The sequence below is a fragment of the Mercenaria mercenaria genome, chromosome 6 (genome assembly GCF_021730395.1).
Source record: "Mercenaria mercenaria strain notata chromosome 6, MADL_Memer_1, whole genome shotgun sequence".
NCBI classification, from domain to species: domain Eukaryota; kingdom Metazoa; phylum Mollusca; class Bivalvia; order Venerida; family Veneridae; genus Mercenaria; species Mercenaria mercenaria.
The window spans coordinates 79,704,891-79,728,200 of NC_069366.1; the positions used below are offsets into that span (position 1 = coordinate 79,704,891).

The 23,310-nt window shown below is 35.7% G+C and overlaps 1 protein-coding gene across 3 annotated transcripts in view; it reads left to right on the top strand.

Annotated features, from left to right (window-relative positions):
• The window catches only part of LOC123548429 (protein CBFA2T1-like), a 170,735-nt gene that overhangs the window by 66,234 nt on the left and 81,191 nt on the right, over window positions 1–23,310 (top strand). The window lies entirely within an intron of this gene.

A 23,310-nucleotide genomic window follows, 5' to 3' on the forward strand; every position in this document is an offset into this window, starting at 1 on the left:
GGAGTGCAGTGGAAGGTAGGTTGAGAAATTAATTGATTAGTTGTGTTTATAGTTCAAACATCGTTTTCATCAAATGACAAGCGAGGGATTTTCAAAAAAGTAACCAACTTATTTTCATATTGTTTCATAACTGAAGAATCTGATGAAGTAGTTCAAAATTAATAAGTATTCATTGTTCCTTTTACTATGGATTTCCCACATTCTAGGAGGCGGAGCAATTACCAAAGCAGGGACTGCATACAAGAAATAATGTGTCTATGTAATAAACGGACCAACTAGATGAATGAGCCATGTCATGAGAAAACCAACAAAGTAGGTTTGCGACCAGCGTGGATCCAGACAAGCCTGCGCATCTGCGCAGTATCAGCATCCATGCTGTTCGCTAACAGTGTCTCTAATTCCAATAGGCTTTGAAAGCGAACAGCATGGATCCTGACCAGACGTCTAGATCCGTGCTGGTTGCAAACCCACTATGTTGGTTTTCTCATGGCGCGGCTCAAATATCAAATTTCATTTTAATGCAAGCTGTACTTTCATAGTTCAAGTTTGACCTTTATGCACATTTCACTACCTCTACTGGTCTAAAAATAAACCAGGGTTGACTTAGATTGTACTTTGTCTTGTTTTATTTATACATGTAGTTGCTTAAATTGTACTGTTAGATCATTAGGAGTTAAACCTGCAGATTATATTTCCATTGAATAAGAATATAATATTGTGTTCCACAAACTACTCAGTAAGACTTAGTCGGCTACTATGTATTTATGATAATTAAAATAAAATCTTCCAGCTCTGGATCAACCGCTGTTTTCCTGGCACTAAAATGACCTTGTATAAAGTTGTAGTAAACATGTACTTCTCCATCAAGAGTGTAGATAAGACTAGCCAATGAATTCCAAGAGACTGAAGAAGGCGTGGTTAAGTTTACTTCAGGGAGAGCTTTTTGTTTCTTAAACCTGTCAGTTAAATGAAATGGGGCGTTTAAACTATAAATAGGTTATAGATACACTTATTGAACTTCTAACGCATTAAGTTTTACCTTCACTACGCTACGCTCAGTTTTGGCAAACTTAATTGCATTAGAAGTTCAATAAATGATCTATAACCTATACTTATTTTTCATTATGTCCCCCCCCCCCCCCCCCAGCCACCCCCTCCACACACACGGAGAAACATATTGTTTTTGCCCTGTCTGTCCGCCCGTCACACTTCATTTCCGATCAATAACTGGAAAACACTTCAAACGTCATAGGGTGGCAGGGCTTATGGAGTAGACAACCCCTATTGTTTTTGAGGTCACTTCATCAAAGGTCAAGGTCACAGGGGTCTGAACATGGAAAACAATTTCCGATCAATAACTTGAGAACCACTTGACCCAGAATGTTGAAACTTCATAGGATGATTGGACAAGTAGAGTAGATGACCCTAATGATTTTTGGATCACTTGATCAAAGGTCATGGTCACAGGGGTCTGAACTTGGAACACACTTTCCGATCAATAACTTGAGAACCACTTGACTCGGAATATTGAAACTTCATAGGATGATTGGATGTGCAGAGTAGATGACCCATATTGATTTTAGGGTCACTTGATCGAAGGTCAAGGTCACAGGAGTCTGAACATGGAAAACGGTTTCCTATCAATAACTTGAGAACCACTTGAACCAGAATGTTGAAATTTCATAGGATGATTGGACATGCCAAGTAGCCTATCCCTATTGTAGCCAACCATCAGTGTCTCTTTGATTTTTGCTCCTGTCCTTGATTGACTTCTTGCCTATTACGACTATGCATTTGGGGAGACTTGTGCTTTTCTACAAAAGCATCCTCTAATTGATTAATAGATTGATTTATTGATTCATGACTGATGAATTTTAAAGGTTGCGATCAAACAATCACTTGAATTACAAAAGCATATAGAAGGAAACCAAGCCAAATTGTGGAAGACTCAGTTTGAATTAGTGTTACATGACCAGATTGTGAATGCATTGTTTGTGTTAATTCTTAGGGAATGATTTTCATTTGCATACATTGCAAATATCTCCTTGTGGTAGCTCAGTATTATTTACCAGTTTAATATTAAGGCAAGCATCACTTTTGATCCCCTTTAATTATGCAAAACCTTGTCTATGTTTTACAAACAGCACCTGTGTTACCACTTAACAATTAATGAATTGTTAGGTTTTGAGAGTTGTATTTACATAATGTATGATACAACAAAACCAGTATTTAATAATGAAAATAATAATTGTTCTTGCAGCCAGCTGTGACTGTAATTTATGTTACTAATGTAGAGGTATATTACACATATTTTTATGGGTACAATAAGTGCATTTTATGCTCAGTGATTGGCCATCTGCCTGTCTGTCTGTCTGTCATGTCTGCACAAATAATTAACATCTCCATATGAGCTTAAGTCACTGGAGAATGAATAACATAAGAAGTACAGACTTTACTTAAGTTAAGGTAATTAAGTATATTTGGACCAAATTTAATTTGCACAAAGTTTTAACTTTATTCTGATTTCTTAATGCAACATAGTATTTTAACAAATAGCCAGTAAAAATGATTGGTTCATGTGCTCATTTTTAGCTCACCTGAGCAGAAAGTGCTCAAAGGTGAGCTTTTGTGATCACCCTGTATCCGTTGTCCTCGGCGTCAACAAGACTGTTAACACTCTAGAGGTCACAAATTTGAGTCAATCTTAATGAAATTTAGTCACAATGTTACCCTCAATTAAATCTTGGATGATTTCGATATTGGGTCATCTTGGGTTAAAAACTAGGTCACCAGGTCAAATCAAAGTAAAAGCTTGTTAACGCTCTAGAGGTCACAGTTTTGGCCCAATCTTAATGAAACTTGGTCAGAATGTTACCCTCAATAAAATCTTGGACGAGTTCGATACTGGGTCATCTGGGGTTAAAATGTAGGTCACCAGGTCAAATCAAAGGAAAATCTTGTTAACACTCTAGAGGGTACATTTTTGGCCCAATCTTAATGAAACTTGGTCACAATGTAACCCTCAATAAAATCTTGAATGAGTTTGATATTGGGTCACCTGGGTCAAAAACTAGGTCACCAGGTCAAATCAAGAAAAAACCTTGTTAACACTCTAGAGTTCACAATTTAGGCCCAATCTTAATGAAACTTGGTCAGAATGTTACCCTCAATAAAGTCTTGGGCGTAGTTAATATTGGGTCATCTGGGGTCAAAAACTAGGTCACCAGGTCAAATTAAAGGAAAAGCTTGTTAACACTGTAGAGGCCACATTTATGACCGCATCTTCATGAAACTTGGTCAGAATGTTAATCTTGATGATCTCAAGGTCCAGTTTGAATCTGAGTCATGTGGGATCAAAAACTAGGTCACCAGGTCAGATCAAAGGAAAAGCTAGTTTACACTGTAGAGGCCACATTTATGATCATATCTTAATGAAACTTGGTCAGAATGTTAGTCTTGAGGCTGTATAGGTCAAGTTTGAATCTGGGTCAGGTGGGGTCAAAAACTAGGTCACTAGGTCAAATCAAAGGAAAAGCTTGTTAACACTCTAGAGGTCACATTTATGACTGTATCTTTATGAAACTTTGTCAGAATGTTAATCTTGATAATCTTTAGGTCAAGTTCGAACCTGGGTCATGTCAGGTCAAAAACTAGGTCACCGAGTCAAATCAAAGGTAAAGCTTGTTAACACTGTAGAGGCCACATTTATGACTATATCTTTATGAAACTTGTTCAAAATGATAATCTTGATATTCTCAAGGTCCACTTTGAATCTGGGTCATGTAGGATCAAAAACTAGGTCACCAGGTCAAATCAAAGGAAAAGCTAGTTTACACCTTAGAGGCCACATTTATCACCATATCGTAATGAAACTAGGTCAGAATGTTAACCTAATGATCTATAGGTAAAATTCAAATCTGGGTCAGGTGGGGTCAAAAACTAGGTCACTAGGTCAAATCAAAGGAAAAGCTTGTTAACACTCTAGAGGCCACATTTATGACTGTGTCTTCATGAAACTTGGTCAGAATGGTCCAGTTTGAATCTGGGTCATGTCGGGTCAAAAAATAGGTCACTAGGTCAAATTAAAAGAAAAGCTAGTTTACACTTTAGAGGCCACATTTATACCATATCTTAATGAAACTTGGTCAGAATGTTAATCTTGATGGTCTTTAGGTCAATAGGTCAGGTGAGCCATACAGGGCCTTCATGGCCCTCTTGTTTTAAAAGCCTGATATAGATATGAAAAATTTGGATTGAACTGATCAAGTCTATATCCTATGTCCAATATCACAATACAGTCGAAACTCGGTATCTCGAATTTTAAGGGACCGTGCTTTTTATTTCGAGATAACCGAAATTCAAGTTATGAGGATGGACGAATATGGACGAAATAATGAGAAAAAGTTGGTTTAGTAAGGAAAAGATTTAATAAAAATTGTTTCCTTGATGCCGTGGATACGCACTTTACGCGTACACAATCCGGTACAGTTTGTGTTTATGAAAGTTTTCAGTTTTTCGAAAAATAAAAATTATACTAACATCAAATGTTTTGAGCCAAGTTTCCTTTTTGAACCAAGTTCCTCTCCCGGGAATTGACAGCAGTTCGATCTGATTTTGAACGAACGATGCTTTCCCCCAAGAAGTTATTTTTTATACATTCTCATCGCCATTACCTCTAATTAATACTTATTAAAGATCTCAGCTGTTCATACTAACTAATCCATTAGTTTATTAGTTAAAAGTAGTTTTCATAACGTCGCAAAAACAAGTAAACACTGATTAAGAAATCTAATGTTTAAATCAAACCATTATCATTATGGCATTATGACAGTATCTCACTTTGATAATCGCCGCACCTTTGATATGTCGGCGTCACCGCTCTCTGTTTAGGCAATAAACATGGAAATGTGTTAAAAACCAACCACCTTCACAATGAGATGTATGAAATTTTATCGCATGTTTTTCCCACTTCGACTTACCGAGTTTTCAATGCACTTGAATATTATTGACGGGACTGAAAATCCCTTTCGACACATCCTGAGTCTCAGTAAGTCAAATTTTGACATAACCGGAGTCAAATTATATATATAAAGAAGGAAATTTGACGGGACTTGAAAATTTCTTTGACTTAAGAGGAATTTTGAGGTAAGGGAGTTTGAGATACCGAGTTTCGACTGTATAATTATAAAAGAATTAACAACATTCTGTAAGAAAATCTCTAGAAAAAAAAACTGGCTTTTGTCACACTAAAATGGAATGAGACAAAAAAGAAAAAATGTAGAAATATCTTTATTACAAGTCTAGTTGCTTGTGTAAATGTACAGGTATAATGCATTTATTTTTGAGATATTTTGCCGATTTTGTGGTATTATTTAGATTTTTCTTATTTTTACATTTTTGTTATGATAAAATTATAATGTTAACAAAGACAGTAAACATTTTATCTATTAGCACAAGGGTTTCTTGTATCATATTTACAGTAGGTATAAAACTACTAAGTAGGTAATCAAGCAGCACTTTCAGGCTAGTCATATAATAATGGTGGCATTAGAAAAAATTCTCAATTTAATCCCAGTTAAAGTGGCATTTTCATGTTTTATATAAGCCAGTGCCTGTTTTTATTCCATTGTGGATTGTTAGCATTTTCAAGGAGATTTTTTTGCATTTAAACATACCTTTTTACACATTTGTTTATACCCATGTGCTAGCTGTCAGTTTGGAAGATGTTTCATAGTGTTGGCCATATCAAAAAAATATGACCCCTACTTTGTGATTTTTAGCTCACCTGTCACATAGTGACAAGGTGAGCTTTTGTGATACCGTAAAAACTCGAATATATGACGCAGTTTTTTTACGATTTTTTTCATTTTCTCAAAGGGGTGCGTCATATATACCAAGGTAGAGCTTCAAACATTTTTTCCCAGCTTGAAAACCCGAAAATATCGGCGAAAATCAGACAATTTTGTCAACTGTCATGTGTTTACATTTTGGGCCGTGCTTTTTTAACCTCCTCTTGAAGAGCGTTTTATTGGGTGGGTCTAAAAACACGTACGGAACAGAACCTCTGATGATATATGGTAAAGTTGATTTTATTTGTGAGTTTAAATTTTTTGTATTTGTAAATTTAATTTAATAAGTATCGTACATATCCAGAGCACCGGATAATGTGTCAGTTTAATAATTAGGCAAAATACAAAATTTCGCGGTTCCAGGTTGTAGGTGTTTGATCATTAAAATCATTATCTTTCAAGGATGCTCAAATAAATTGCAATTAAAACAGATTGTTTGTTATTTCTTTATTTCCAGCAAATTATTACTGATCAATATATCAGCTCGTACATTGTTAAACAAACATGCTAATTAACCGCGATTTTCTCATTTGATGTGCCCATAATTATGAGATGTTTGTTCGCATATCAGTTTAAGTGTACTAAGGTGTTGACAGCTTGAGAAAGTCTCAAATACTTTAGAAAGAATTTGTCTGTCAGATATTGTCACTGTTGTCTGTAACTGATTATGCAGCAATAGACCATTTCACGGCAAGCGTCTAAGTATTGGAAAAGTCTTGATCGGTAGACGCATTCTAAGCGAGAATTCTCGAGATGCAACGAGATTTTAAAAACTGGGGGCTCTTCAGTTATTTATCGATTTTTGTTTCATGATGGATAAATCGGTGAAAAGGGTTTTTCACTTCAGTGGTTTATTGATTCGGCTGATATTGACATTGGAAAACTGTTCAAAGTCCTATCTGACTGTTTAGAGTAAAAATATGGTTATGGTTTTGTCAGCATTTGACCGTATTCATATCGAATCCACCGTTTTTTAATATCAGTATTTTTTTTTTATCAAATTTGAATAACGTGAATATTATGCAAAAATTTAGAACCCGTGTCACCACTAAGAGTCTGTTTTAAAGAAGCACTAACAAAAAGAAAAAAAAGGAAAAAAAAAAAACGACAATGGACTTTCGCGTTTAAACTATTACATGCTCACTTCATTTTCTTATTTTAATCATTGTATTTGACTGCTTTTTGTTTCATACATAAAATAAGACAAGATATCATTTTAACACATAACAAAATGAAACAACAACAACAACAAAAAAACAACAAATAAAAAACAGTTGGGTCAGGCTACAAGCAAAGAGCTATAAAAATAAATGTATTCTTTGCTGCAAGTTATTTATTTCAAATGATCGGTATATAAGTCCTTCCCACATTTTAACATTAATCTTTTTAAATGAACCTTTTAAATCATTGTTAACAAATACGTGCAATTCAGATTTTAAGATAATTCCAGTTTTGAAACATCAAATACAAATGACTCTTAAAAATAGTCTTTGTCTAATTCATCCAGTCAAAAATTACCCCCGCCCGGAACGAATTACACACTGGTTGGATCGTTCGCCCGTCAGTCGAGCGATCACATGTTTGGTGTCTGGTACGGCCACTCTATCCGTAAGTATTATTTATCAATGAGACAAGTTTAAGTTACTGTGGAAATAGTATAGTGCTTGCAAAAAATAAATAAATAATATGTTGAAGAAAACGGGTGTATACTAGTAACCCTAAACAAACAATAATTATTCCCTTATAAGTTGGTCGAAATATGCACAATCAAATCGACATGAAGTTAATGTCATTTACGGACATGAAATAAATAGATTATTGTACGTATCCATTTGATGTCCATTGTTTGTGTTGGGTTTACGCCGTTTCTCAACAACCTTGTCACGGCGGTTTGCTTACACAACCTGTTTTATACTTTCTAACCAGTAGGTACTCTCCGTAAAAATTTACATCTTCCCCACTTCATGCAGTGCTGTAGGAAGTCGGGCCCGAACTAACATCTCCAGATTCCGGAGAAAACCGCATTTAGTTATTTATGAAACAGCTGAAACGGGCTTAAACTTTATACGAAAAAACAACAACAACAACAACAAAAACACCCCTATTTAATAACGCTACAAGCCGTAAAATAAAGGCTGGTAATAAATTAATAAATTCCACAAACAGACAATATGAACTTGGTTGGAAAATGCGGGAAAAGACATGTTTAAAGTTCCTTAAACTTCCTAATTTTCTTAGCACTGTAGCGTGAAAATAAACCCGGTAGTCAAGGAGTTTTGTTATCTTATTCTATTCAAAAACATCCCGGGATCATTTTCAGAAAATTTCTAAAAATCTATGGAGGAGAGAATGAGCAGTAAAATGTTTAATAAAAAGTATCATTTTTTCATTACGCCTTTTTGTGTGTGTAACATGCATTCAGGCATACAAGTGTGACAATAAAAATCAGAAAGAAATCGGAGAATTGTTAACAAAATTGAAGTACGCTTAAAATGCAATTTATGTTGTTGTTTTTATTTTTCCCTAAATCTCGTGCAAAAAGGATTGTAGGGGAAAATTGAAGACAATACAGCAAAAACAAAGTCGGAGACCCCGCATTTTATCTCTAATTTTACAGTAAAATAAATTTGTATTATGAGTTTAGTTTTTTTACACATTACTTAGTCATTCCGTTCGAAAATAATAATTTCGTAGAAAGATTTTGGCATAGTCTTTGCATAAAGTAAGAATTCCTTCAGCGAATAGTCGGAGTACATATTTGAAAATTACATTACTGTGTAGGTTTCAACGGTCCTGTTATAATAAATGAAATAAATTTCTTTTTGATTGAAATGGGCGCCCGAAACTAAATTAATAGCTGTTAAAACAGCAACATCAAAACTATTTAGGCTAAAACGTGATTTTTCGATGCCATTTGCATAAAAACTGTGCATTTGACCTTTTCAATAATTGTACATCAGGTGAAGATCAGATTTTGCTATTAATTAAACAAGTTATTAAGGACGCAACTTGTGTTTGAAATTCCCGCTCATTACACCTGTCAATAAACTACAGACGCAGCAGTTGGTCAGCTTTTGTAAGACATTTAAGTAAAGCGTTCAGCTATACAGACTATTTCATTGTTTATTCTCAACGTAGTTCGATTCAAAATTGAAGAAAACTGTCTCAAACTTAACACGCTGTACATAACCTATCTATCTATCTCTTAGCCCCCAGTTTTTGTCTTATCGTTTAATCACGTTAATACACGGATTAACGGTAATCAGTTTGCGCATGCGCATATACTTCGTGAAATGGTCTATTGCGATTTTCACGAGAAATCGTTGTAACGCATGCCGCTAATGGCCGATTTCCACTTTCTGACTGATTTGTCTGTCAGATATTGTCACTGTTGTCTGTAACCGATTATGCAGCAATTGCGATATTCACGACAAATTGTTTTTGCGCATGCCGCTAATGGCCGATTTCGACTTTGTAAACAACGTTTTCTGACTGATTTTTTGGTGCGTAATATATTCCAATGTAAGCATTTTTCCCAAGATTTTGATACAAGATCGGGGGTGCGTAATATACATGCTAGTGTAATATATTCGAGTATTTACGGTAGCCCATCGTCCGTCGGCGATGTCCGTCCACAATTCCTTGTGAACACGATAGAGACCACATTTTGCAACCGATTTTAATCAAACTTGCACACAACTTGTATTGGCATAATATCTTTTTTTTTCGAAAACTGGCCAGATCCCATCGTGTTCCAGAGTTATGGCCCATTAAAGAGCCAAAATTTGCTATTTTGGCTTGTGAACACGATAGAGACCACATTTTGCAATCAATTTTAATCAAACTTGCACACAACTTGTAATGGCATAATAACTCGGTTCCTTTCAAAAACTGGCCAGATCCTTCATGGGTTCCAGAGTTACGGCCCCTTAAAGGGCCAAAATTTACTATTTTGGCTTTTGCAGCCATATAGAGACTTTGTTTATGGTTTGATTTGATACAAACTTGCAAAATGTCTTTAATAACAATAGTTCTTGGATTCCATGATGAATACGTCAGATCCAAAAATAGGTTACAGCCCTTGATTGACCTCTGAAATAGCCAAAATTTGTTAATTTTTACCTTGTGAATACGATAGAAGTGACATTTTACATTCGACATTCGATTTTAACCACACTTACACACAACTTAAGTCACAATAAGATCTGGCTTCCTTTTGAAAACCAGCTAGATTCCATTGTGGGTTCTAGAGTTACTGTCCCTGAAAGGGGCAAAATTTTCTGTTTTGGCCCTGTCAGCCATATAGAGGTTTCATTTATGCTTTGATTTGATACAAACTTGCACAGAATGTTTTTCTTGACGATCTCTAGGCCAAGTTTGCAACTGGGTCATGTGGGGTCCAAAACTAGGTCACCAGGTCAAATCAAAGGAAAAGCTTGTTAACACCCTAGAGGCCATATTTATAATCCTGTCTTCATGAAACTTAGTCAGAATGTTTATCTTGATGATTCCTATGGTAGGTTCAAAACTGGGTCATATGGGTTCAAAAACTAGGTCACTCAGTCAAATTAAAGGAAAAGCTTGTTAACAATCTTGAGGCCACATTTATGACCCTATCTTCTTGAAACTTGGTCAGACTGTTTATCTTGATGATTCTTAGGCCAAGTTCGAAACTAGGTCATATGGGTCAAAAACTAGGTCACTGCTCAAATTAAAGAAAAAGCTTGTTTTACACAGACTAATTTTTTTACTTCATATTTTTAGCCCACCATCATCAGATGGTATCAAACATTACAAATGTGATCCAAATTTCAATACTCATCTTGAATAGTCTTAATCATGACCTACTGACCTACTTTCTTGTTTTTAAAGTTACAGCAAAGAAATTTGGACCACATGTATAACTTGTGATATAGATTTCAATACTCGTCTTTAATATTCTTAACCCTGACCTACTGACCTACTTTTTTGTTTTTGAAGCTACAGCAAAGAGATTTGGACCACCTGTATAATTTTGTAACAGATTTCAGTAGTTTTTAACCAGGTTTTCAACGAAAACCTGAGTTATTAGATTGGGGTAGATGTCGGTCGGGCGGGCGGGCGGCGGCGGCGGCGGTTGCGGCGGCGGCGGCGGCGTCAAACTGGTGTTTCCGGTCAATAACTTTTGTTTCGGTAAAGATATTTGAATAAAACTTGGTATGTATGTAGCTTATATCAAGACAAAGGCTGGGATTGATTTTGGGGTTTCTGGGGTCAAGGTCAAGTTAACCAGGTTTTCAACGAAAACCTGAGTTATTAGATTGGGGTAGATGTCGGTCGGGCGGGCGGGCGGCGGCGGCGGCGGTGGCGGCGGCGTCAAACTGGTGTTTCCGGTCAATAACTTTTGTTTCGGTAAAGATATTTGAATAAAACTTGGTATGTATGTAGCTTATATCAAGACAAAGGCTGGGATTGATTTTGGGGTTTCTGGGGTCAAGGTCAAGGTCACTGTTACTTAAAATAGAAAAAGGTTTCCGGTCAATAACTTTTGTTTCGGTAAAGATATTTGAATAAAACTTGGTACGTATGTAGCTTATATCAAGACAAAGGCTGGGATTGATTTTGGGGTTTCTGGGTTCAAGGTCAAGGTCACTGTTACTTAAAATAGAAAAAGGGTTTTGGGTCAATAACTTTTGTTTCGGTAAAGATATTTGAATAAAACTTGGTATGTATGTAGCTTATATCAAGACAAAGGCTGGGATTGATTTTTGGGTTTCTGGGGTCAAGGTCAAGGTCACTGTTACTTAAAATAGAAAAAAGGTTTCCGGTCAATAACTTTTGTTTCGGTAAAGATATTTGAATAAAACTTGGTATGTATGTAGCTTATATCAAGACAAAGGCTGGGATTGATTTTGGGGTTTCTGGGGTCAAGGTCAAGGTCACTGTTACTTAAAATAGAAAAAGGGTTTCCGGTCAATAACTTAACTTAGGAATGAGCTATCATGATGAAACTTGGTGTATAGCAAACTTATATAAAGTTGTAGCTTGGGATTGATTTTGGGGTTTCTTGGATCAAGGTCAAGGTCATTGTTACTAAAAATAGGGTTAGGGTTAGGTTAGGGTTAGGGTTAGCATATCTTCTACATGCATGGAGGGATTTTGATGAAAGTTGGCACAATTGTTCATCATCATGAGACGGAGTGTCATGCGCAAGAACCAGGTCCCTAGGTCTAAGGTCAAGGTCACACTTAGAGGTCAAAGGATACAAGAATGAAAAGTTTGTCTGGAGCATATTTTCTTCATGCATAGAGGGATTTTGATGTAACTTGGCACAATTATACACCATCATGAGACGAAGTGTCTTGCGCAGTTCCATTCTTTAGAATTACTTCCCTTTGTTGTTACTATAAATAGCTTATATTGTAACTTTTTCATTACTAGACGTAGGGAAAAATTGAGACCACTTTTCTGTAGTACAACATGCATGTTACATCCAATTTTGAGGTGTATTTTGACCAATCTCTACCTGGTAAGGATTTCTGTGTGGACTTAAAATTATTTTTTTTGTATTTTTTTTTTTTTTTTTTTAGATTAACTTCCCTTAGTTGTTACTATAAATAACTTATATTGTAACTTTTTTATAATTGACCGTAGGGAAAAACCAAGACCACTTTTCTGTGGTACAACATAGTTGTTACTTTCTAATTTTAGGTGAATTTTAAGGTATCTCTACCTGGTAAGGAGTTTTTTTGTGGACTTAGAAAAACAAAAGAATTACAGTGATTACTAAACAACCACAAAATTAAAATTACATCTGCAAATACAGGTGCTAGAGTAAAGAAATTTGCTGTGACGGGCGTATATTGTGACATTCTGGCACTCTTGTTTATTCTTATGAAAAGTGTTGAAAACCTGGTTTCGTGGCATTGCCGCGTTTCTTGTTTTGAATAATCTGTACCTTGACCTACTCACCTAGTTTTTTGTTTTTGAAGCTTTAGCAAAGAAATTTGTTCAAGCAAGCAACTTAACTCAGGTGAGCAATATAGGGCCATCATGGCCCTCTTGTTTGTTGCTCATATGTCATTTATGAATATAAGGTGAGTAATACTTCTTTTTAAAATGGACCTGGCTATGTGTGACAGCTCGTGGAAGATTGCTTATTGTATAAAGAACTTACAGCAAATTTATTAACTACTGTCCTACCTATACCAGATCCAGGTTGTATTATGTGTTTTCCAGATAAGTAATCATGTACTAATTGTCTTCTGGTTTATCTTATGTGCAGAATCACCTAACAACATCTGAAGAGTTTGAATGACTGCTTCAGTAGAGTCATTCTCCTTTTAACCCTTATCATGCTTGATATGATTGATTTTGCCTTTGTGACCAGTGTAGATCATGTTCACCATTCAGTCAGTATCTATTTGGTAAGCACCGGGGGGGGGGGGGGGGGGGGGGGGCGGCTTTTAATTAACCCCTTTTAACAGTTAGTGGTACTCTCCTAATTTAAAGATGGACAAGTTTATTTTAGAAATTTAGCAGGGTAACTGGTAAGGGTTATAATAAATACTGGATAGATCTTGCTCAATCACTTTGTACAAATGCTGGAAAAAAAATTTGTCAAGGACTGAGAAAATTTGATATAAATCTTGAGGCGTGTTCCTTTAATAACAAATATTTAGAATTAGAAAATTCTGGTAGACAAGTTTTTATTTCTTCAGTAAATGTGTAAGAAAGAGATTAGATTTCTTGTGATATTTTTTTCTGCAGACCGTTTTTTTTCTTTAGAAACACTAGTCTCTTTGTTTTGCTTATCGGATGCTTTTAAGTTTCTCTAAGAGGCGAATTATCCACAGACCTGTTTTAAAATGTTTTTGATACACATTCCGTATCTCTTTTACTGGGATGTCTGCTTGTGATGGGACAAACTATGAAATGCCATTCCCAGAATGCTTAACTTCATGCCCAGACTATATAATCCCAATAAGAGAATTTTCAATCCCTCATGGAACACTTGTTTAAACCCAAGGCTCTGTCAAACACACAGCTCCCTTTAATTGTTTTTTTTCTAAAAAATACTCCAGACTCAACTCAATTATTGATCAAAGATTCAATAGGCAGAGAATTCAATAATGTCTATGGTTTAATTGTGGGTCTGTTATTGGGCATGTGCAAATCTCTGGCCTGGTCAGTTGGTGTTAGTTTCTTTGAGGGTTGGTACCCCTCCCCCCCACACACCTACCCACTCCTTCATCAGCCCTAAGATTCAAATTTCCACCAAATTAGGCCATTTAAAAATCTTTTTACATATATATATTAAGGGATATAACTAAATGTATATTCAGAACAGAAATTCTCCCTACTATATATATATATATATATATATATATATTTAGTTGAGCAGCAAACTGAAGTCAGTATAGGCAGTTAGATAGTTGCCCCACAGTTGAATTGCGAAAAGAAGTTGAACTCTGCGAATATTGACATTTTTTTTATAAACATGCACATAAGAACTTCTAACTTGATAAGGAAAATCTGTTGATAGTGATGTAAAAAGATATATTGGCCACTAATTGTAAATTAAAATTACTTACCAGATGTTTTGAAGAATACATTAATTGTTGAAGAAAAATCGATATTAAAATACTCTGAAGAAATCTGGTACATATTTCAAACTCGTACAATATTTTAAAATTAGCATGGTGAAGTTTTGAGACAGTGTAGGAATATAAAGAGTAATAATCCGACAAATGAAACTTAAGATTCTAATATGAAGAATCATCCAGATTGATTATAATTTAAGCCATTAATATTTGGGTGGTACTATTTTATATGTTGGCATAAATTTGCCAAATTAAATCCCTGTTAACTAAAATTTACAATATTGTTCATATTATCTTGAACAATTTCCTCGAGTTCATGTCATTATTTGAAATAGTTCTAATATTTTTTTGCCAACAAAGTAAAATGGATTTTGCAGCAAGATGAATCTGTTTTATTGATTTCAGTTCTTAAATTAATGTTTAGAAGCTGTGTTTATCTAGGGGTTCCAGAATGTATATGCCTACAGTTTGATGACCATGCACAAAGAGTTTAGCATAAAACTTGGCTATCAGCTCATAGCAGGTCTGTACAATACCAGGATATGGAAATATTGGCTTCATATCTTACTGCCACACCAGAGCATTGTCAATGAGTATTTGAGATAATGAAATTGACTGGTACCAGACACAAATTGTATGAGAATTTGCATAACAAGTCCATCTGCCTTCCATCAGAAGACAAACTTGGATAAACATGACTGGTATAAGTGGCTGGGAGAAGTAGCAGACGGCCATTTGAAAATTAAATCATGCTTGTTTAAGGTGACTGTCCCAGTCTATATTTGTAAATAAAGTGAGACACAGTCCAGACATAGACTGGTTTCCCAGGGACAGTGATATATGGACTGGTTTTCATTTATTATGAAGGAAACCAATTGCTGACTATGTGACATTGGCACATTTTTATACTCAATATGCATAATTAACTCAGGATTTGCATAACACATGATGGACATACTGACCAGTCTCTTTTCTTCTGGCACCATTTTGCTCACCACCATCCAAACTCCACCAGGCAGAATCCCCCACACCTGCTCAAGTTGACTGAGGCAGACAGACAAACCTCTCACACGCCCACACCCCCTTTTAATTTTCATACCCCCACTTTTGGGGGTGCATATAGATTTGCCCTTGTCCATCCGTCCATCCTTCCGAGAATGTTGTGTTGCACCTAGCTCCAAATGATTTGACGTAGAGTCACAAAACTTTACAGAAATGTTGGTCATCATGTGTAGTTGTGTACCTGGGGTTTCTCGTCCGAATTCATTCAGTTGTGTAGGAGTTATGGCCCCTGACTTAGTTAAAAATTGGTCATTTTAATGTTGTGTTGCGCGTAGCTCCAAAAGTATTTGACCTAGAGTCACCAAAGTTTACAGGAATGTTGATCAGCATGTGCAGTTGTGCACCTGAGGTTTCGCATCTGGATTCATTCAGTCATGTAGGAGTTATGGCCCTTGACTTAGTTAAAAATTGGTCATTTTAATGTTGTGTCGCGCGTAGCTCCAAAAGTATTTGACCTAGAGTCACCAAAGTTAACAGGAATGCTGGTCAGCATGTGCAGTTGTGCACCTGGGTTTCGCGTCCGGATTCATTCAGTATTGTAGGAGTTATGGCCAAAAATCTCAAGAAAGCATATATGTTTATATGTACATTATATATGGTTAGTTTTTGCATTTTTTTTAAAATAGCAACATATTGTTTTCCCTAAGTTGATCTGTGTCCTTTGTCATGTAGTGGGGGCATCTGTCCCATGGACACATTTCTAGTTTTAATTACATTGAAATTTTCACTTTGTTGAAGACTGATTCAAAACTGATAAGTTTCATCTTAAAAGTTGTAGTTTTCTTTTTTTTTCATTTTAAAGTTCTTATTCAACAGAATCAGTTGGGGATTTAGTCTGCCTTTGTCAAATTGAGCAGGTAGAAGAGAGTGCCCAAGATTTGGTCCTACATTCTTACGCATAAAATGTCATTGATAGTCTTCTGTACTCAGTGGCATATCTCAGGGTATGCAGAACAAATGGGACTAGTACTTGCACATTTTTGCAATGGAATCAGGCAGGCATCTGACATTTCATTCTTAAATTTAGAAACCCCACCCTCCCAACTATAGCCCTATATTCCCGTGTCATTTGGCCTTGGGCACCAGTTCTATTGTTGTCCATTCTACCTTTGGGACACCTTTTGTGTTGTCATTGATTATGATATCTTTCTAAAAAAATTGAAATAATGTCAGGTTTTAACTTGAAAATTTGATTTTATTTATTTAGAATTGACATGACAAGTATATTGCAAGTCTTGAAAACTGGCCACTTATTATTCATTATTTATTATTCATTATTTCCTATTCAAGTATAAAATTAATTGGAACGAAAACCTAGTTGAAGCCTTTATACAGATAACAGATGTCATTATTGATATCTTTATTGATACTATTGAACAAAGTGTCAGAAATAGGCCATATCTAAAGTTTAAAACAAAAAGAAATTCAATAAAATCCTCATATAGACAGGAAAGCACAGGTGCTCGCTAAATTATTCATCATATGTCCGATTTAGTTCCATGGGACTATATATACCGCTGAAATGTTTACATCATCAGCGGCAAATTAATTTTTTATGTAATGATTATCTCCTGGAAAAAGAACCACCTGTTCTGTCAGTCTCAGAATATGTTCTGAAGACCTTTTCAGCTGTGATTGATTTATGAATAAATTTTTATTGGAACAATTCTTTTCAATATCTTTTCTTGTGTGTTTGATTAGTTTATGAAATAATATATTATCTCATCCAGTGATTTGTTGTTGAATAAATCATTGTTTGGAGTTCAGATGCGAAGGAATTATATCACGAGGGCGTAACCCAAGTGATATAATAATACGCATCTGAACGACAAACAATGATTTATTCAAGAGCAAATCACTAAATGAGATATATTATTTCGATTCTAACATGTTACCAAGGACTTTAAAGTACATCCTTGACAGCATTTATTAAATATTTGCCCGTTTTCAATTGGTTTCTTTTCCAGCGCGCCGCTATATGCCGTTTAACGCTATGACGTAATATTGTGACGTCAGAACAGTGAATTGTTGTATAATAATTCACTGTTTATAGTCTTCGTTGTTTAATAGGAAAATGAATCGGATCATGTTAGAATTAAGAGCCTTTCACATTATTTGAGGTGAACAAAATCAAATATTTTGATTTAAAATGAATAAAGTATAATTGTGTAGACATTATGAGAAATGAAATAAATTGTGCCATATAAAATTCATAGTGTCATTCTGTCTCCCACCACACAGTGGTGTGGGAGACATATTGATTTACTCCTGTCTGTGTGTCTGTCTGTCTGTCAAAAATCTTGACTGCACTCTTAGTCGAACATTTCTCATCCGATCTTCACCAAACGTGAACAAAATGTTTGCCAATAAGTCCTCGGCCAAGTTCGATAACTAGCAGAATCGGCCAAGGCACTTCGGAATTATGGCCCTTGAAACTTCTTTTTTGATAATCAAAGCACTGAAAGTCTGATTAGGCAGTTGTGGGAGACATGCGCTTTTCTCAAAAGCAGCTCTAGTTACATGTTTAAGTTGATTACAAACTCACAGACAACCATGTCTTTAAAAATTGTCTGACTAATTTCCTCTGATATGACCTGTTTCACTATCGAGCATCAAAATAGTCCAGTGTACTGTCTCTTCTGCAGCTCATGTTAAATTTTCCAGAATGTCTAGTAGGCAGTAACTGCTGAGTTATTGCCCTTTAATTTTATAGAAACCCATTGATGGATCTTCACAAAACGTAATACAAATGTAGATCACTACAGGGCAGAGTTCTGGTCCTTTTGTACATGAATTGTGTATACAAGTATCTATAGATTAATACACTGACTTTGCTTGTTATATATATACATGAAAATATGAAAATGCCCCCATTTTTAACTGAAGTTTGAGAAATATCTAATGAGGAGACAAGGAATCATTTACTCAAAATAAATATTAATTTTTAACAAAATGAGCGTAGTTTGTAAAATAAACACCCAGTTGCATAGCTTTTCAGAGACGTTTCCGGTGATTTGACCCATGCAGGCTAAACTCATCCGAAAACCCCCTTGCCAGATGACTCTCATGCTGTTCATGACAACTGGCGATTCATGCATTGATTATATATTGTTTATTTTAAATATTTAAAATATATAAAATATTTATGTAAAATACAAAAAAATCAGGTACCTTGATAGTTTCCCTCTGTTTCTTATAGTATATTTCTTGATTCAAAATATGTTATTTTACGTTAAGACTACAAAAGATAAAACTATAGTGGAACTTTGTTATTGTGCATCACTGAAACATCATGACGTCACTTCTGTTTACGGACTTTTAATTTCCGGCGCTTTGTGTACATATTCTACTATAAGAAAGAGTGCTACAAAGACAGTATTTCTATTTGCTTTATTTATTCTATTAATTGTAACCTACAGTTAGATCTAGTATGCAAGAAAAATTATGTCAGAATAAAAAGCTTACCATATGCCATAAAAAATATCAGTCATGTGTTTATGAACCAGATAGAAATATCCGTCCTTCGGCCACCAGCGCATGGGCAGTAACTTGGCAAGCCTCATTAGGTGCACTCGGGACATATATTTCTATCTGACTGGTAAACACATGACAGATATTATTAATCAAGCATTTTTTTCAGGGTGCATGTGTGATACAATGTTGACATCAATCTTGTTTCTTTTGTTATAGAATATATCTGTATTACAGTTATTTTTTCCTTTCCTGCCGATGATAAATGTTTTCCCCATAGATGTTAAATGGCAGCTGCAGCTGGGAGAAGCTGTTAATTTGTTGTGTTTGTTAATGTGTGTGTGTGTGCACACACTGTATAAATGGGATGTTGAAATAATTTTCTCCAGTATACAGATGAGATCCTCATTTGTTTCAGTCAAATCTATTCCCATATTGCAGCTTCTTCTCATTTCTTCTCAACTGCGTATTATTTTTACAAACAAGTTTTGTCACTTTGGCGATATATATGTTACCTAAAATGACATTCTCATCAATTTTGTTTCAAGGAATATGATGTCTTTTTGAATTCAATAAATTGGTTAAATAATGATGCAGAATTTTGCTGTTTGGAAATATTTCTATTTAACCCTTACCCTGCTGAATTCCTATAATGAACTTGTCCATCTTTCAATTTGGATAGTACCATTAACTGTTAAAAGCGGTGCTAATACCTAAAAGATACTAACTGAATAGCGAACAGGGCAGATCTTGATCAGCCTGCATGGATTTTAAGGAAAATATTCCCACCTGCAAATGCAGCAAGTGATAAAATCGTTTTCTTGCATGCCATGTTCAAGAAATTGTTGTAAAAATAAAATCAAACAAAAGTCTTTATAGCACATTTTTTCTTACACAAAGCTTGAGAAATTTAAGTTGGTACGCAGGAAGGATGTCATGACATTACAAAGGCAAACAACAAGAACAATAATGGTTTTGTATTATCATCTGTAGCATAACATTATTTTGTTCATTAAACACAGTTTTTCAAATTAAGAAATATTCTAGAATTATCAAGGTTTTTTTTTTCCAGGCCTCAAGTGAAAAAATAAATATTATTTTCACAAATCTACCAATTTAAAGTTATTTATATGTATTTTACAGCACAAGAGTCATCTTTGGCAACCAGTGAAAATTAGGTTCCGGGACCATTGGATTGTAAACAATCTGGATCCAGTGTAAAACCCTCTGACTGGATCCCCTGTAAAGCCCAAATTGCTTCACCCAGGACACTAATGTCTTCATCCCAATTGAGACCCTTCTATTCATAATAGTACCTCAAAACTGTAAACTGTTGCTCAAACCTAAAATTATCTTTTGATCTCTTGTCAATAGGGTGAATTTTTTTTAATATGTTCATAAGCAGAAAACTGTATAAAATATACATGAGCAACTTGAACATTGATAAACCAATTTAAGAAGCAAAAAGTAGCGTTAGATATTAGTAAAAACCCAGCAGAAAGATAAGGTGGAAAGGTTGCACACATTTTTACCCCAAAGGATATATTTCTAAATCTGTTTTCATTAATATCAAGTTATTATACCAAAGGAAGTATGTAAAAACATACTTTATAACAAACTTTGAAAAAGACTGTCACAAAAGAAAATGTGACCGAGTTGCACTAAGTAAAGTACAACATATTAAAAATTGTCTTTTTAATGAGAAAAAGTTAACACATAACAGTAAAAAAAGATGCTCATTAGATTTATTAATAAACAGAATTATTCAAAACTATAAATTATTATGAGAGAACACCTGCTTCTGGTTTTCCACTAAAATGTTATCAGAAAAACACAGCTCAGCCTCTGCAGAATAATTCTTATCTCTTTCCACTCATTGGTGTTTTTCTAGTATTTATTTTTTTATCAGACTTTGTCATGGAAATTCTTTGACTTTATTCAGGGAATGCAAGAGTGTTTCAGGCTGATTGGAGGATTAATGAGTAATAGACATCACAACTTAGCTCAAAGACAAAAAAACTTGTGTTTTGAGACTGGTCCTAGAATGCACCATTGCTATTGGTCAGTTTGTACATACTGGAGTTCTAGTCAGGTTCCTTAGAGTAAGGTTCCAGACTATGGAAGTTGGGATCATGATATGGTTCCCCCGGATGACTAACTTTTTTTTTCGGATAATACCAGACTCTGCATGCAACATTTTCATTGGTCAAGTTCAAGTTTAAGAGGTCAGCTTGTTACTCCTTTGGTTGGCTGCTTAATGCAGATTTGAATGTAATCATAATATAAGTAGATCTTTTGAAAGCTTAGAAGCAACTGAACAAAATAATAGCTTTTGCTTGGGTTTAATGCCGTTTTTCAACAGTATTTCAGTAATGTAACGGTAGGCAGTTAACCTAACCAGTGTTCCTGGAGTCTGTACCAGTACAAACCTGTTCTCTGCAAGTTACTGCCAATTTCCCCTTTTTGATCAGAGGTGGAGGACGAATGATATCAGACACAATGTCTTTTTAATCCCCCGCTGTGGTGGAGGGATTATAGGAATGGTCTGCGTCCGTCCTTCCGTCCGTCTTTCCATCCGTCCTTCCGTCTTTCCGTCCTTCCGTCCGTAACAAAATCGTGTCCAGTCCATATCTCCTAAACCCCTTGAAGGATTTTCATGAAACTTGGGTCAAATGATCACCTCATCAAGACGATGTGCAGAACCCATGAGTCAGCCTTGTCGGTTCAAGGTCAAGGTCACAACTCAAGGTCAAAGGTTTGAGCCTGCCATTTTGTGTTCGCTCTATATCTCCTAAACCCCTTGAAGGAATTTTATAAAACTTGGGTCAAATGATCAGCTCATCAAGGTAATGTGCAGAGCCCATGAGTCAGCCATGCCGGCTCAAGGTCAAGGTCACAACTCAAGGTCAAAGGTTTGAGCCTTCCATTTTGTGTCCGCTCTATATCTCTTAAACCCCTTGAAGGAATTTTATAAAACTTGGGTCAAATGATCACCTCATCAAGACGATTTGCAGAACCCATGAGTCAGTCATGCCGGCGCAAGGTCAAGGTCACAACTTAGGGTCAAAGGTTTGAACCTTCCATTTTGTGTCTGCTCTATATCTCCTAAACCCCTTGAAGGATTTTCATCAAACTTGGGTCAAACGATCACCTCATCAAGGCGATGTGCAGAACTTATGAGTCAGCCATGTCGGCTCAAGGTAAAGGTCACAACTGAAGGTCAAAGGTTTGAGCCTTCCATTTCGTGTTCGCTCTATATCTCCTAAACCCCTTGAAGGAATTTGATAAAACTTGGGTCAAACGATTACCTCATCAGAACGATGTGCAGAAATTATGAGTCAACCATGCCAGCTCAAGGTCAAGGTCACAACTAAGGGTCGAAGGTTTGAGCCTTCCATTTGGTGTCCACTCTGTATCTCCTTAACCCCTTGAAGGATTTTCATCAAACTTGGGTCAAATGATCACCTCATCAAGAACTCAAGAGTCAGCCATGTCAACTCAAGGTCAAGGTCACAACTGAAGGTCAAAGGTTTCAGCTCTGTATCTCCTAAACCCCTTGAAGGATTTTCATGAAACTTTGGTCAAATGATCACCTCATCAAGACATTGTGCAGAATTCATGAGTCAGCCATGTCAGTTCAAGGTCAAGGTCACAGCTAAAATCAAAGGTTTTACCCTTTCACTATCCATAGCAGTGGCGGGGGATTTAGCTGTCTTTCAGACTGCCTTGTATTAAATTGTCATGGAGAACATATGCCCTGCCTGGGGATCAAACACATGACCCCGCAATTTGTAGATCTGCGCTCTCCCTATTGTGCTAAGCAGGCGGGCAAAAATAGCAGATTGCATTTGTCATAATTAGTCATTGTGTCCAGAAGGGGACTCTGTATTGCATTGCTTTACTTAATGTCCTATGATGATAATTATATCTGAAATTATGTATATTTCGGACATATTCAGTACAGGTGAGCTTCAAGGACTATCCTTTTCTGTAAACCAGGAAGAAAATAGAAAAGGATTTTGATTGGCTACTACAATGTATTTAAAAATATGATGAATTGCAAATCTGAAGAAATGAAAGTGTGTGAAAAAAGTTTAGTACTAAGTGATGTTATTAATATGTCAATTCTGTCATGTATTGTTTCATATGTTGTAGCTTGTGTGTACTGTGTAACAGTCAGAGTTGTTCTATACCACTGGTATGTGATTGTTCAAGGTTTTCTGTATCATTGATGCTGCAAATGTCCAAGTTTTTATCATTTCATTTAAACAGTGGTTGTCCAAGTTGTTCTATATTAGGGATGGCAACGAATAGCAATTTTGGTATTCGAATATTCGGTCAACCTT